A 14,888-nucleotide genomic window follows, 5' to 3' on the forward strand; every position below is an offset into this window, starting at 1 on the left:
GGATCACTAAAATATAAAATGTAGAGTCTTGATCTTGAAGCTTGAGCCAAACTTTTTGTCCTTAGAATTTTGAGGGGTCCACTTTCCTCATCCATGCCATGCCATTCATTGAGCTTTTCTTGAAATATTAATCTTGGAATAATGTTAGCTCAATGAGCTATATGTTGTTAGGAATTACCAAAACCACCCAGGGATAGTTGCACTTTCAATCTCCCCCTTTTTGGTAATTGATGACAACATATAGATCAAAGCTTCGACAAATGATAATAAGAGTGAAAGATATTGTCGCTTTGAGAAGTATGTGAAAAGCAAGAGCTCCCCCTAAATTTGTGCATATCTTAAGATTTGCTTTGGACTGCAAATGCACAATGAGTTAGGATCATGGGTTACTCTTCCATGTCACATACATCTTGGTGGAGCGCTCAAAATGATAAGAATTAAATACATGCACTCATCACCAAGCAAAGTGAATGATCATATAAGGATATGTAAGATAATATCATCTAACAAGCATAAGTGTAGCTTATGATCAACCACATGACCATCGATGTCTCACAGATAATAGCATAGTATCTCAAGCAATCAAAAGACAGTCAAAGTTCAACCACCAAAGCAAGAGATAATAAAAAGCAACGCTCTCTCTCGAAGCCTATGATCTATACATTTTTCTCCCCCTTTGGCAACAAGTTACCAAAAAGTTCATAGAAAATGCATAGCACTAGAACGTCTCTCAAGCTTGGTCTTCAGGTGGTGGTGTCCGGAGAACGCCAAGGACGAAGGCTTCAGTTGATGTGGATGGAGGTGAAGGAGTTGGTGCTGGAGCTGGTTGCGCTGGAGTTGTAGCTGGTGCAGATGAAGTGACTCTAGTGTCTGGAACAGGCACTGCAGCAGACCTCTGAGCTCTAGGCACTCTGGCAAATGCATCAGTGGTTGTCTTGCCCTTCCTCTCCTGCATATCATCTTTAAGTTGCTCCACAACAGACTGAATCTCAGTTACCTTCACATCCAAGTCATAGAATTTTTGCTCCATGATTCTTTCCAAGCTCTCCTGGTTTTGAGTTAGGGTGGCCAGTCCCTTCTCAATCCTCAGAGTGGATGCAATCAGGTAGCCAAGCTGATCTTGCTTGCTTTTCAAAAAGTACTCAGATGCCTCCTCTTGAGTTGGCATCTTGGCAGCCTTCTCTTTCTTTGCTTTCTCTTCTTCTCTTGAGCTTGTACTGATGATGGTTCATTCTCATTCATCATAACTTGATTGTCCTCAAAGTTAGGATAGATAGGCAAGTGTTCCTTATCCAACAAGTATGTGCCTGTGCCCATCTTTGAGTTTATCAACTCCTGGATCTGTGGGGCATATCCATAACTTCTTTTCTGGTCAGTTGAAGTCCTCTTGATAGTCTCAACTATAAGGCTCGTGACCTTGAACTTCTGTGGCACATCAAATATATGTAGCAAGTTAATTGCATGGCCTCTGATCATTCTGTGATCACCAGACTTGGGCAAGAGAGTGTGCCTAAGGATCCAATTGATTGTAGGCAGCCCTGACAGCAAGTGTTTTACTGACCCAAACTGGTGTGTCTCAAGATCATCTTCAGGAATCTCCTTGTACATGTTTGCCATAGAGTTGTGATCCATCTTCTTCTAGGCATAGACATCCAAATCATCTTCTTCTTCCTTAGGAGCATTGATCAGATTTGCCCATTCCTCAATAGTTGAGTGGTACCTTGTACCTTCAGACATCCATACTATCCTGCCATCTGGATAGAAGTGTGTTGTGGAGTAGAATTGCATTATGAGCTCCTCATTCCACTTTGTGAGCTTCTGCCCAACAAAGTCTGCAACTCCACAAGCACTGAAGCTGTCAAACACACCAGGATAGTGTTCCTCATTTTCCTTGATATACTTCCAATCGACCCACCTCATTTCACATACTACAGGCTTCTTGTCCAACAACACTGTCTCATAGAAGTCATGTTGTTCCTTTGTGTGGAACCTGTAATCAACAACAGTTCTTCTTCTTGTAGCATATGGGTCTGTCTGTCTCCATTTCCTTAACCCTGAGTCTCTCCTGATCTTCATTATGTCAGCCACAGGATGAGCATCATTGTGGTCTGGAATCTTGGGTTTGAGCTTTCTCAGGACTTGTCCTTCATCATCTTCATCAGCAGCAACTTCAGGCACTTGGGCCTTGTTCTTCTTAGCAGCTGGTATACTCCTGGTATTCCTCTTAGGTGCACTCTTGGGCTTGGAGGCTGCTTTGGGTGCTTCTTTGGGCTTTGATGAAGCAGCCCCTTTCCTGATAGCATCACCCATAAGCTTCTGGGCCTTAGGTGCCGGTGTAGCAACCTCTTCTTCCTGTTCCTCTTCAGAATCTCTCATGATTGAGGATCTCCCAAGCACTCTAGTAGTGGTCTTTTTGATCCTCTCCTTCCTCTTCTTCCCTTCTGCAGCAGCCTCTTTGGGTTCAGATCCCAAAGGGACTTGAGTAGATGCTCTGGCCTTAGACATTGGAATTCTCTTTGCCGGCACCTTTTACTTCATGCCTGGCTTGGTGGCAGCAGCAGTGCTATATTCCTTCTTAACCACTTTCTTCTTGGAAGTGGCCTCATCCTCAACTGCCACATAGTATTCATCCTCAGACTCTGAAGTTTTCTTCTTCCTTGTTCTGGTGGCAGCTTTGGGCAAGTTCCTGGGAGTGCTCCTGCTACCATCATCTGAACTGCTAGAGGGACTAGTGCCCTCACTCAGGTGAACCTGCTCTTCTGACTTGTTCTGGCTGTCACTCTGATCAGACATATTGCAAACACTGACAGTAGACCCTGTGAATAGATATAGATGAGATAGAGTGGATGAGCATCACAAAATGCAGAGGTTTTTGCAAAAGAATGAGTCAAAAACTTAGGTTTAGTTTTCCACAGAAAGCATTTCAGATCAACCGATTTGTAAACTCGGTGATACCGAAGCAGCTGTTGGAACCTAAACTAGTGAACTCGGTCAAACTGAGTCACAGTTCGGTGGCACCGAGACTGCTAGGGTTTCACAAAGTCCTGAACTCGGTCACACCAATTTGCAATTCTCGGTCAGACCAAAAATTACATGTGCAATGGCCTAAGACGAATTGGTGGTACTGAGTTCCACAACTCGGTGGGTCTGAGATGGTTTCAGCGGAAACCTAACCCTAAATTTTCAATTCAACTCTAATCTACGGAGTGTTTTGACTGGATACGATCATTTCAATCGTGGTAAGAATCATAATGAACACAATGTGCTAGGAATCGGACGGGGATAGCACTATGATCGAGCCATACCCTAGTTCAGCGATGAACTCGCTACGGCGACAACGGCGGGGAAGAATTCCGTTGATGGCGGTGGAGACCAGCGACAGGAGGCGGCTGGCGACGAGGAGGACGATCCGGAGACCTAGGAGGCAGAGCGAGCTATGCGCGGGCGAAGGGGTTTCGGAGAAATTTCCAAAATTTTGCCCGTGAGTATATATAGCCCGACCCTGCCGGTGTGACCGAGTGGAACAACTCGGTGGCACCGAGATTCATAACTGCAAGCAGTTACTGAAACTCTGTGTGACCGAAAGGTTCAAATCGGTTGCACCGAGATTGAAAACCTAGATCGACTTAGTGATCTCGGTATGACCGAAATGGATAAATCGGTCAGACTGAAATGCACAAAGAAGTTTTGGAAGTTTAAGTCTATGACGAATTGGGGACTCCGAGTGCTCCTCACACAGAGTGGTTCGAATCTGACTTGATCAAATTTTGTGATGTAGCATGAATAAAGTTTGAGACGAGAAAAGCATAGATAGCTAGAGAGGGTTCTTAGGCATTCTTGTCCATCCACTTGGCAAAAGAAAAGAAAACCAATCAATCAAAACAACAAGTGGATGTCCTCGAATGAGTAAAATATGCAATCAACATGCTTACACAATAAAATGGCATTTGAAATATGTGGCAAAGCATGCACAACCAATTCTAGCATCTATCAAACAATTGGCGATGACTAGGTCATCTATATATGAGTATATTGACTTAGGAGTCAAATGAGAACATTTGATCATAGGTCATACTCATCGTTTAAGCACAAGTGGGGTTACCACTTTTACATAAAGCATTTGTTGTCTTCACACCATTAGAGTTGCTTTAGCTCAATTCTTAGAGTAAAGCTCCCCCTAGATGTGAGATCCCCCCTAAGAGGGATGAACTAACCTTGGGTTTTGTCGATGATGACTTCATGTAGATGTTGAAGATGTGGATGCTCAATGTTGATGTAGATCATTTGAAGCTATCCATTGGAGTGAGTTGCACTTTAATACCTACACGGGTTAGTCCCACAAGGAACAAACAAGGATATCCATAGACATAAAGTGATGCACACACAAGATGATGTCTATGAAACCTTTTAGGTTACCTTGTCCCTTGTCTTACCAACAAGAGGGTTTGTGACTCCTTGAACTAGTGCAAGATGTGGAAGTTGATTGCACTTGTTCTTGCCAAGATGATAAGAGTGAAGTATGTTGGCGGAGTCACCCTCAAGAACTCTCTAGTTCTTCTTCTTCGGGATCCACACCATCTTGATGGGAATCCTCGGTGTTGTAGTTGTACTTGATGATGTGGAACTTGAAGTAGTCTTGGGAACCCACTTAACCAAGGCCTTAGGAGCTTCTTCAAATGCATCAATTTCCTCTTGAAGCTTGTCCTTGCCTTTTTGCTTGTGGTCTTGTGGTGGAAGATCATCTTGAGCTTGTGTCCCTTTGAGAGAAGTAGGATCATACTTCTCTTGTTGAGGAACAAACTTCGTCTGGGGGTATTGATCTTATTCCCACTCAACTCCATTGGCATTGAACTTTCGTTCAAAACCAACACCTTGATTCTTCCGGTGCCTTCCTTGCTTGCGTACAATTTCCTCGAATTGCTTACTTCCGGCAAGGCTCTTGTAAACACCTTTCTCTATAATTCACTTCAATAAGCTATTTTCTTGCTCAAGTGTAACTTGGCTAAGAGAATCATTAGTGGAATCAAGAGAACTACTAGAAGCAACAATATTGGATTTAGCATGATTATTGTTACTACTAGAGGAAGAATCTTTCTTGTTCTTGTTACTATACTTGACTTGAGGCGTGTAAGTGGATAAGAGTAAACGCTTGGCAATGTAAGAAGAACTTTTCTTACGAAGATCATCATTGATTGCTTTTAAGAACTCATGCTCTTGCTCAAGGTTGAGCTTTTCAAAGCGCAATTTCTCATGAGTCCTTAAAAGTTCTCAATGATCTCCTAAGATAGTTTCATGAGCTAACTTAAGAGTTTTTAGTTCTTTAGTTAGAGACTCAATCTTCTCCTTATCATTGTCATTCGTTTTATCTTGATTAGCATGATTAATTGACGTTTCATCATAGTATTCATCACGAGAGTTGTCAACAAGTAAATCATCATCACCTAACAAGTCATCTTCATCACTATTGAAATCAACATACTCGGGGTGTGATACCTTTGGGCCTTTATCCATGAAGCATGTTCCAACTCCTTCATTTGGCGAGTCAAATATGTCGTAGGAGTTGGTTGTCACAAGTGCTAGACCGGCAACACCTTCATCGTGAGTATATTCGGAGTCGGAGTGATAGCTTCTCTCGGAGTGGTTGTCGGAGTCGGAGCTGGATACCGATTCACCAACATGAGCTTGATGTCTTCATTTTGTGTAGCTCCTTGATGACTTGTCCTTTCTTTCCGAATCCTTTCTTCTCCGTGAGGGTCTTCGTTCATAACGATCATATCTACTCCTTCTTTCTCTAGTTGGTGATTCTTCTCTTCTATTTCTTCTCTTGGGAGAATCATCTCTTCTCTTGTAGGGGGCCGTACACTCATTGGAATAGTGTCGGGGCCTTCCACAATTGTAGCAATTTTGCTCTCGACTAGAAGATCTTGTCATTGTAGGACCTTGACTTGGAGCTTCTCTCTTTGCTTCTACTCTTGTAGAACTTGTTGAAGTTCTTCAACATTAAGCTCAATTCTTCATTGAAGGTTTGTGTCTCACTCGATGATGTGGGGGCTTCACATGAGGCTTTGTAAGCACCACTTGATTTGTTGTGAAGTTCCTCTTTATCCTTGAGTGACATCTCATGAGCAACAATTCTTCCGATGACTTCCATTGGCTTGAGATCTTTGTAATTGGGCATCATTTGGATCAATGTGCACACAGCATCATATTTTCCATCCAAGGCTCTTAGGATCTTCTTGATGATGAATCTATCGGTCATCTCTTCACTCCCTAAGCCGGCAATCTCATTTGTGATAAGAGCAAGCCTAGAGTACATTTCAGCGACACCTTCAACATCCTTCATTTTGAACTTGTCAAGTTGAATTTGAAGCACATCCAATTTGGATTCCTTGACGGAGTCGGTACCTTCATGCATATCAATCAAAGTATCCCAAATTTCCTTTGCATTCTCAAGACGGCTGATTTCGTTGAATTCTTCGGGGCACAATCCGTTGAAGAGGATATCACAAGCTTGAGCGTTGTATTGCAGCATTTTCAACTCTTCTACAGTAGCTTCACGGTTCGGTTCTTTCCCATCAAAGAATTCACCTTGCAAGCCAATACACACAATAGCCCAAACGGCGGGGTTATGTCCAAGAATATGCATTTTCATCTTATGCTTCCAACTAGCAAAATTAGTGCCATCAAAGTAAGGACCTCTACAGTGATAATTTCCCTCGCTAGACGCCATACTCTCCTAGGTTGTGAAACCAAGGCTACGATCACCAAAAGCTATGGAAATCAAAGCAAATGGAGACCAAAGCTCTGATACCACTTGTAGGATCGAAAGTATGTCTAGAGGGGGGTGATGAGACTACTTGACCAAATAAAAATCTAGCCTTTTCCCAATTTTAGTTCTTGGCGGATTTTAGCTATCTTAGCACAAGTCAAGCAATCTCCACACAATTCAAGCAAGCATGCAAAGGGAAGGGTTTGGAGGATTCAAACGCAATTGGAGACATGGATGTTTTGTCGTGGTTCCGGTAGGTGGTGCTATCGTACATCCACGTTGATGGAGACTTCAACCCACGGAGGGTAACGGTTGCGCGAGTCCACGGAGGGCTCCACCCACGAAGGGTCCGTGAAGAAGCAACCTTGTCTATTCCACCACGGTCGTCGCCCACGAAGGACTTGCCTCACTAGCGGTAGATCTTCACGAAGTAGGCGATCTCCTTGCCCTTACAAACTCCTTGGTTCAACTCCACAATCTTGTTGGAGGCTCCCAAGTGACACCTAGCCAATCTAGGACACACCACTCTCCAAGAAGTAACAAATGGTGTGTTGATGATGAACTCCTTGCTCTTGTGCTTGAAATGATAGTCTCCCCAACACTCAACTCTCTCTCACAGGATTTGGATTTGGTGGAAAGAAGATTTGAGTGGAAAGCAACTTAGGGAAGGCTAGAGATCAAGATTCATATGGTTGGAATGGAATATCTTGACCTCAACACAAGTGTAGGTGGTTCTCTCTCAGAAAATGTGTATTGGAAGTGTAGGTATGTTCTGATGGCTCTCTCTATGAATGAAGAGTGGGTGGAGGGGTATATATAGCCTCCACACAGAATCTAACCGTTACACACAATTTTCCAAACTCGGTGGGACCGAATGGTTAAACTCGGTCGGACCGATTCAGCAAACCTAGTGACCGTTAGGATTTTTGGTGGGACTGAGATGCAACTCGGTAGGACCGATATGGTTAGGGTTAGGGCATAACGTAATCTCGGTGTGACCGATTACACAAACTCGGTGGGTCCGATTTTGGTAATAAGCTAACCAGAGAGTTGGTCAGGTAAACTCGATGGGACCGATTCGCTCATCTCGGTGAGACCGAAATGTTACAAAAGGGAAACAGAGAGTTTACATTGCAATCTCGGTGGGACCGATCGCTCATCTCGGTAAGACCGAAACGTTACGAAGGGAAACAGAGAGATTACAATCCCATCTCGGTGAGACCGAGATCCCTATTGGTGAGACCGATTTGCCTAGGGTTTGTGGCAGTGGCTATGACATTTGAAACTCGGTGGCGCCAGATAGAAAGAATCGGTGGGGCCGGGTTTGACTTTTGTTTTATGTCATATGTGGATGTGGGAAGGTAGTTGAGGGTTTTGGAGCATATCACTAAGCATTTTGAGTAAGCAAGCCATTAAGCAACACCTCATCCCTCCTTGATAGTATTGGCTTTTCCTATAGACTCAATGTGATCTTGGATCACTAAAATATAAAATGTAGAGTCTTGATCTTGAAGCTTGAGCCAAACTTTTTGTCCTGAGAATTTTGAGGGATCCACATTCCTCATCCATGCCATGCCATTCATTGAGCTTTTCTTGAAATATTAATCTTGGAATAATGTTAGCTCAATGAGCTATATGTTGTTAGGAATTACCAACACCGCCCAGGGATAGTTGCACTTTCACATATCTCCCGCGTTACATTATTTTCCATTTGCCTCTCGTTTTCCTCTCCCCCACTTCACCCTTGCCATTTTATTCGCCCTCTCTCTCTCTCTATCCTCCATCTCCTTCTCTATTTGCCTCTTTTTGCCCGCTTGTTTTTTGTTTGCTTGTGTGTTAGTTTGCATGCTTGTCACGATGGCTCAAGATAATACTAAATTATGTGACTTCACCAATACCAACAACAATGATTTTATTAGCACTCCGATTACTCCTCTTACCGATGTTGAATCTTGTGAAATTAATACTGCTTTGCTGAATCTTGTCATGAAAGATCCGTTTCTGGCCTTCCTAGTGAAGATGCCGCTACCCATCTAAATAGCTTTGTTGATTTGTGTGATATGAAAAAGAAGAAAGATGTGGATAATGATAATGTTAAATTGAAGCTATTTCCTTTTTCACTTAGAGATCGTGCTAAAGCTTGGTTTTTGTCTTTGCCTGAAAATAGTATCGATTCATATAATAAGTGCAAAGATGCTTTTGTCTCTAAGTATTTTCATCCCGCTAAGATCGTCTCTCTTAGAAACGATATTATGAATTTTAAGCAACTTGATCATGAACATGTTGCACAAGCTTGGGAGAGAATGAAACTAATGATGCGTAATTGCCCTACTCATGGTTTGAATTTGTGGATGATTATACAAAAAATTTATGCCAGATTGAATTTTGCTTCTAGAAATCTTTTAGATTCGGCCACGGGAGGTACTTTTATGGAAATCACTTTAGGAGAAGCTACTAAACTCCTAGATAATATTATGGTTAATTATTCTCAATGGCATACTGAAAGATCTACTAATAAAAAGGTGCATGCGATAGAAGAAATTAATGTTTTGAGTGGAAAGATGGATGAACTTACGAAATTATTTGCTAATAAGAGTGTTTCTTATGATCCTAATGATATGCCCTTGTCTAATTTGATTGAGAATAATAATGAATCTATGGATGTGAATTTTGTTGGTAGAAACAATTTTGGTAACAACGCGTATAGAGGAAATTTTAATCCTAGGCCTTATCCTAGTAATCCCTCTAATAATTATGGTAATTCCTACAAAAAATCTTATGAAAATTATAATAAGATGCCCTCTGATTTTTAATCTAATATTAAAGAATTTATTAGTTTGCAAAAGAATTTTAATGCTTTGATTGAAGAAAAATTGCTTAAGATTGATGAGTTGGCTAGGAACGTTGATAAGATTTCTCTTGATGTTGATTCTTTGAAACTTAGATCTATTCCACCTAAGCATGATATCAATGAGTCTCTCAAATCCATGAGAATTTCCATTGATGAGTGCAAAGAAAGAACTGCTAGGATGTGTGCTAAGAAAGATGCCTTTATAAGAGTGTGTTCTTCTAGTTCCTATGAAAATAATGATGAAGATCTAAAAGTTATTGATGTATCCCCTATTAAATCTTTCTTTTGAAATATGAATCTTGATAATGATGAGACTGAATATGATCCACCTTTACCTAAATGGCGTTCCAAGAACTCGGATTTTTTTTATCTTGATGCTAAAATTGATAAAAGTGGGATTGAAGAAACTAAAACCCTAGATGTTGCTAAACCCACTATTATGGATTTCAAGGAATTTAACTATGAAAATTGCTCTTTGATTGATTGTATTTCCTTGTTGCAAGCCGTGCTAAATTCTCCTCATGCTTATAGTCAAAATAAAGCGTTTACTAAACATATCGTTGATGCCTTGATGCAATCTTATGAAGAAAAACTTGAATTCGAAGTTTCTATCTCTAGAAAGCTTTATGATGAGTGGGAACCAACTATTAAAATTAAAATTAAAGATCATGAATGCTATGCTTTATGTGATTTGGGTGCTAGTGTTTCCACGATTCCAAAGACCTTGTGTGATTTGTTAGGTTTCCGTGATTTTGATGATTGCTCGTTAAACTTGCACCTTGCAGATTCCACTATTAATAAACCTATGGGAAGAATTAATGATGTTCTTATTGTTGAAAATAGGAATTATGCGCCCGTAGATTTTATTGTTCTTGACATAGATTGCAATCCTTCATGTCCTATTATTCTTGGTAGACCTTTCCTTAGAACGATTGGTGCAATTATTGATATGAAGGAAGGAAATATTAGATTCCAATTTCCATTAAGGAAAGGAATGGAACACTTTCCTAGAAAGAAAATTAAATTACCTTATGAATCTATTATGAGAGCCACTTATGGATTGCCTACCAAAGATGGCAATACCTAGATCTATCCTTGCTTGTTATGCCTAGCTAGGGGCGTTAAACGATAGCGCTTGTTGGGAGGCAACCCAATTTTATTTTTATTTATTGCTTTTTGCTCATGTTTAGTAATAAATAATTTATCTAGCCTATGTTTTGGTTGTGTTTTTTGTGTTTAATTAGTGTTTGTGCCAAGTAGAACCGTTGGGTAGACTTGGGGAAACTCTTGTTACACTTGTTGTAAAAAACAGAAACTTTAGCGCTCACGATAACTACTGCCATTTTTATTTGGAAAGTTCTATTTAGTTAATTATTTTTTCATATGATTAATAGATAAATTCCTAACGTCCATAAATTTATTTTAGATTTTTTGGGGTTCCAGATCTTGCGCTAGCTACAGATTACTACAAACTGTTCTGTTTTTGACAGATTCTGTTTTTCGTGTGTTGTTTGCTTATTTTGATGAATCTATGCCTAGTAAAATAGTTTATAAACCATAGAGAAGTTGGAATACAGTAGGTATAACACCAATATAAATAAAGAATGAGTTCATTACATTACCTTGAAGTGTTCTTTTGATTTTTTTCGCTAACGGAGCTCACGAGATTTTCTACTTTAAGTTTTGTGTTGTGAAGTTTTCAAGTTTTGGGTAAAGATTTGATGGATTATGGAACAAGGAGTGGAAAGAGCCTAAGCTTGGGGATGACCATGGCACCCCCAAGATAATCTAAGGACACCTAAAATCCAAAGCTTGGGGATGCCCCGGAAGGCATCCCCTCTTTCGTCTACTTCTATCGGTAACTTTACTTGGAGCTATATTTTTATTCGCCACATGATATGTGTTTTGCTTGGAGCGTCTTGTATGATTTGAGTCTTTAATTTTTAGTTTACCACAATCATCCTTACTGTACACACCTTTTGAGAGATCCATACATGATTTGGAATTTGTTAGAATACTCTATGTGCTTCGCTTATATCTTTTGAGTTATGTAGTTTTCCTCTAGTACTTCACTTATATCTTTTAGAGCACGGTGGTGGATTTGTTTTATACAAACTATTGATCTCTCATGCTTCACTTAGATTATTTTGAGAGTCTTAAATAGCATGGTAATTCACTTAAAATCCTAATATGCTTGGTATACAAGATTAATAATAAAACTTTCTTATAAGTGTGTTGAATACTATGAGAAGTTTGATGCTTGATAATTGTTTTGAGATATGAAGATGGTGATATTAAAGTTGTGCTGGTTGAGTAGCTGTGAATTTGAAGAATACTTGTGTTAAAGTTTGTGATTCCCATAGCATGCACGTATGGTGAACCGTTATGTGATGAAGTCGGAGCATGATTTATTTTTTGATTGGCTTCCTTATGAGTGGCGGTCGGGGACGAGCAATGGTCTTTTCCTACCAATCTATCCCCCTAGGAGCATGCGCATAATACTTTGCTTTGATAACTTGTAGATTTTTGCAATAAGTATATGAGTTCTTTATGACAAATGTTGAGTCCATGGATTATATGCACTCTCACCCTTCCACCATTGCTAGCCTCTCTAATACCGCGCACCTTTCGCCGGTATCATACACCCACCATATACCTTACTCAAAACAACCACCATACCTACCTATTATGACATTTCCATAGCCATCCTGAGATATATTGCCATGCAACTTTCCACCGTTCCATTTATTATGACACACTCCATCATTTTCATATTGCTTAGCATGATCATGTAGTCGACATCGTATTTGTGGCAAAGCCACCATTCACAGTTCTTTCATACATGTCACTCATAAGTCATTGCATATCCCGGTACATCGTCGGAGGCATTCATATAGAGTCATATTTTGTTCTAAGTATCGAGTTGTAATTGTTGAATTTTCAAGAAAAATAAAAGTGTGATGATCATCATTATTAGAGCATTGTCCCAGTGAGGAAAGGATGATGGAGACTATGATTCCCCCACAAGTCGGGATGAGACTACGGGCGAAAATAAATAAATAAACGAGGCCAAAGAAGCCCAAATAAAAAAGAGGCCATAAAAAAGAGAAAATGCCCAAATAAAAAATGAGAGAAAAAGAGAGAAGGGGCAATGCTACTATCCTTTTACCACACTTGTGCTTCAAAGTAGCACCACGATATTCATAGTAGAGAGTCTCTTATTTTGTCACTTTCATATACTAGTGGGAATTTTTCATTATAGAACTTGGCTTGTATATTCCAATGATGGGCTTCCTCAAAATGCCCTAGGTCTTCATGAGCAAGCAAGTTGGATGCACACTCACTTAGTTTCTTTTGTTGAGCTTTCATATACTTATAGCTCTAGTGCATCCATTGCTTGGAAATCCCTACTCACTCACATTGATATCTATTGATGGGCATCTCCATAGCCCGTTGATACGCCTAGTTGATGTGAGACTATTTTCTCCATTTTTGTCTTCTCCAAAACCACCATTCTATTCCACCTATAAGTGCTATGTCCATGGCTCACGCTCATGTATTGCGTGAAGATTGAAAAAGTTAGAGAACACCAAAAGTATGAAACAATTGCTTGGCTTGTCATCGGGGTTGTGCATGATTTAAATATTTTGTGTGGTGAAGATGGAGCATAGCCAGACTATATGATTTTGTAGGGATAACTTTCTTTGGTCATGTTATTTTGAGAAGACATAATTGCTTTGTTAGTATGCTTGAAGTATTATTATTTTTATGTCAATATTAAACTTTTGTCTTGAATCTTTCAGATCTGACTATTCATACCACAATTAAGAAGAATTACATTAAAATTATGCCAAGTAGCACTCCGCATCAAAAAATCTGTTTTTATCATTTACCTACTCGAGGATGAGCAAGAATTAAGCTTGGGGAGGCTTGATACGTCTCCAACGTATCTATAATTTTTGATTGCTCCATGCTATATTATCTACTATTTTGGACATTATTGGGCTTTATTTTTCACTTTTATATTATTTTTGGGACTAACCTATTAACCGGAGGCCCAGCCCAGAATTGCTGTTTTTTGCATGTTTTAGGGTTTCGAACAAAAGGCATATCAAACGGAATGAAACCTTCAGGAACGTGATTTTATCAACGAACAAGACCCAGGAGACTTGGACCCTACGTCAAGACAGAAAAGAGGAGGCCACGAGGTAGGGGGCGCGCCTACCCCCCCCCTCCCCCAGGCGCGCCCTCCACCCTCGTGGGCCCCCTGTTGCTCCACCGACGTACTCCTTCCTCCTATATATACCTACGTACCCCCAAATGATCAGATACGGAGCCAAAAACCTAATTCCACTGCCGCAACTATCTGTATCTACGAGATCCCATCTTGGGGCCTGTTCCAGAGCTCCGCCAGAGGGGACATCGATCACGGAGGGCTTCTACATCATCACCATAGCCCCTCCGATGAAGTGTGAGTAGTTTACCTCAGACCTACGGGTCCATAGTTATTAGCTAGATGGCTTCTTCTCTCTTTTTGGATCTCAATACAATGTTCTCCCCCTCTCTTGTGGAGAACTATTTAATGTAATCTTCTTTTTGCGGTGCGTTTGCTGAGACCGATGAATTGTGGGTTTATGATCAAGTCTATCTATGAACAATATTTGAATCTTCTCTGAATTCTTTTATGTATGATTGGTTATCTTTGCAAGTATCTTCGAATTATCAGTTTGGTTTGGCCTACTAGATTGATCTTTCTTGCAATGGGAGAAGTGCATAGCTTTGGGTTCAATCTTGCAGTGTCCATTCCTAGTGACAATAGGGGCAGCAAGGCACGTATTGTATTGTTGCCATCGAGGATAACAAGATGGGGTTTTCATCATATTGCATGAGTTTATCCCTCTACATCATGTCATCTTGCTTAAGGCATTACTCTATTTTTAACTTAATACTCTAGATGCATGCTGGATAGCGGTCGATGAGTGGAGTAATAGTAGTAGATGCAAGCAGAAGTCGGTCTACTTGTCTCGGACGTGATGCCTATATACATGATCATACCTAGATATTCTCATAACTATGCTCAATTTTGTCAATTGCTCAACAGTAATTTGTTCACCCACCGTAGAATACTTATGCTCTCGAGAGAAGCCACTAGTGAAACCTATGGCCCCCGGGTCTATCTTTATCATATTAATCTCCTACTACTTAGTTATTTCCTTTGCTTTTTTACTTTGCCTTTATTTTACTTTGCATCTTTATCACAAAAATACC

Source organism: Triticum aestivum, chromosome 6A (assembly GCF_018294505.1).
Source record: "Triticum aestivum cultivar Chinese Spring chromosome 6A, IWGSC CS RefSeq v2.1, whole genome shotgun sequence".
Classification (NCBI taxonomy): domain Eukaryota; kingdom Viridiplantae; phylum Streptophyta; class Magnoliopsida; order Poales; family Poaceae; genus Triticum; species Triticum aestivum.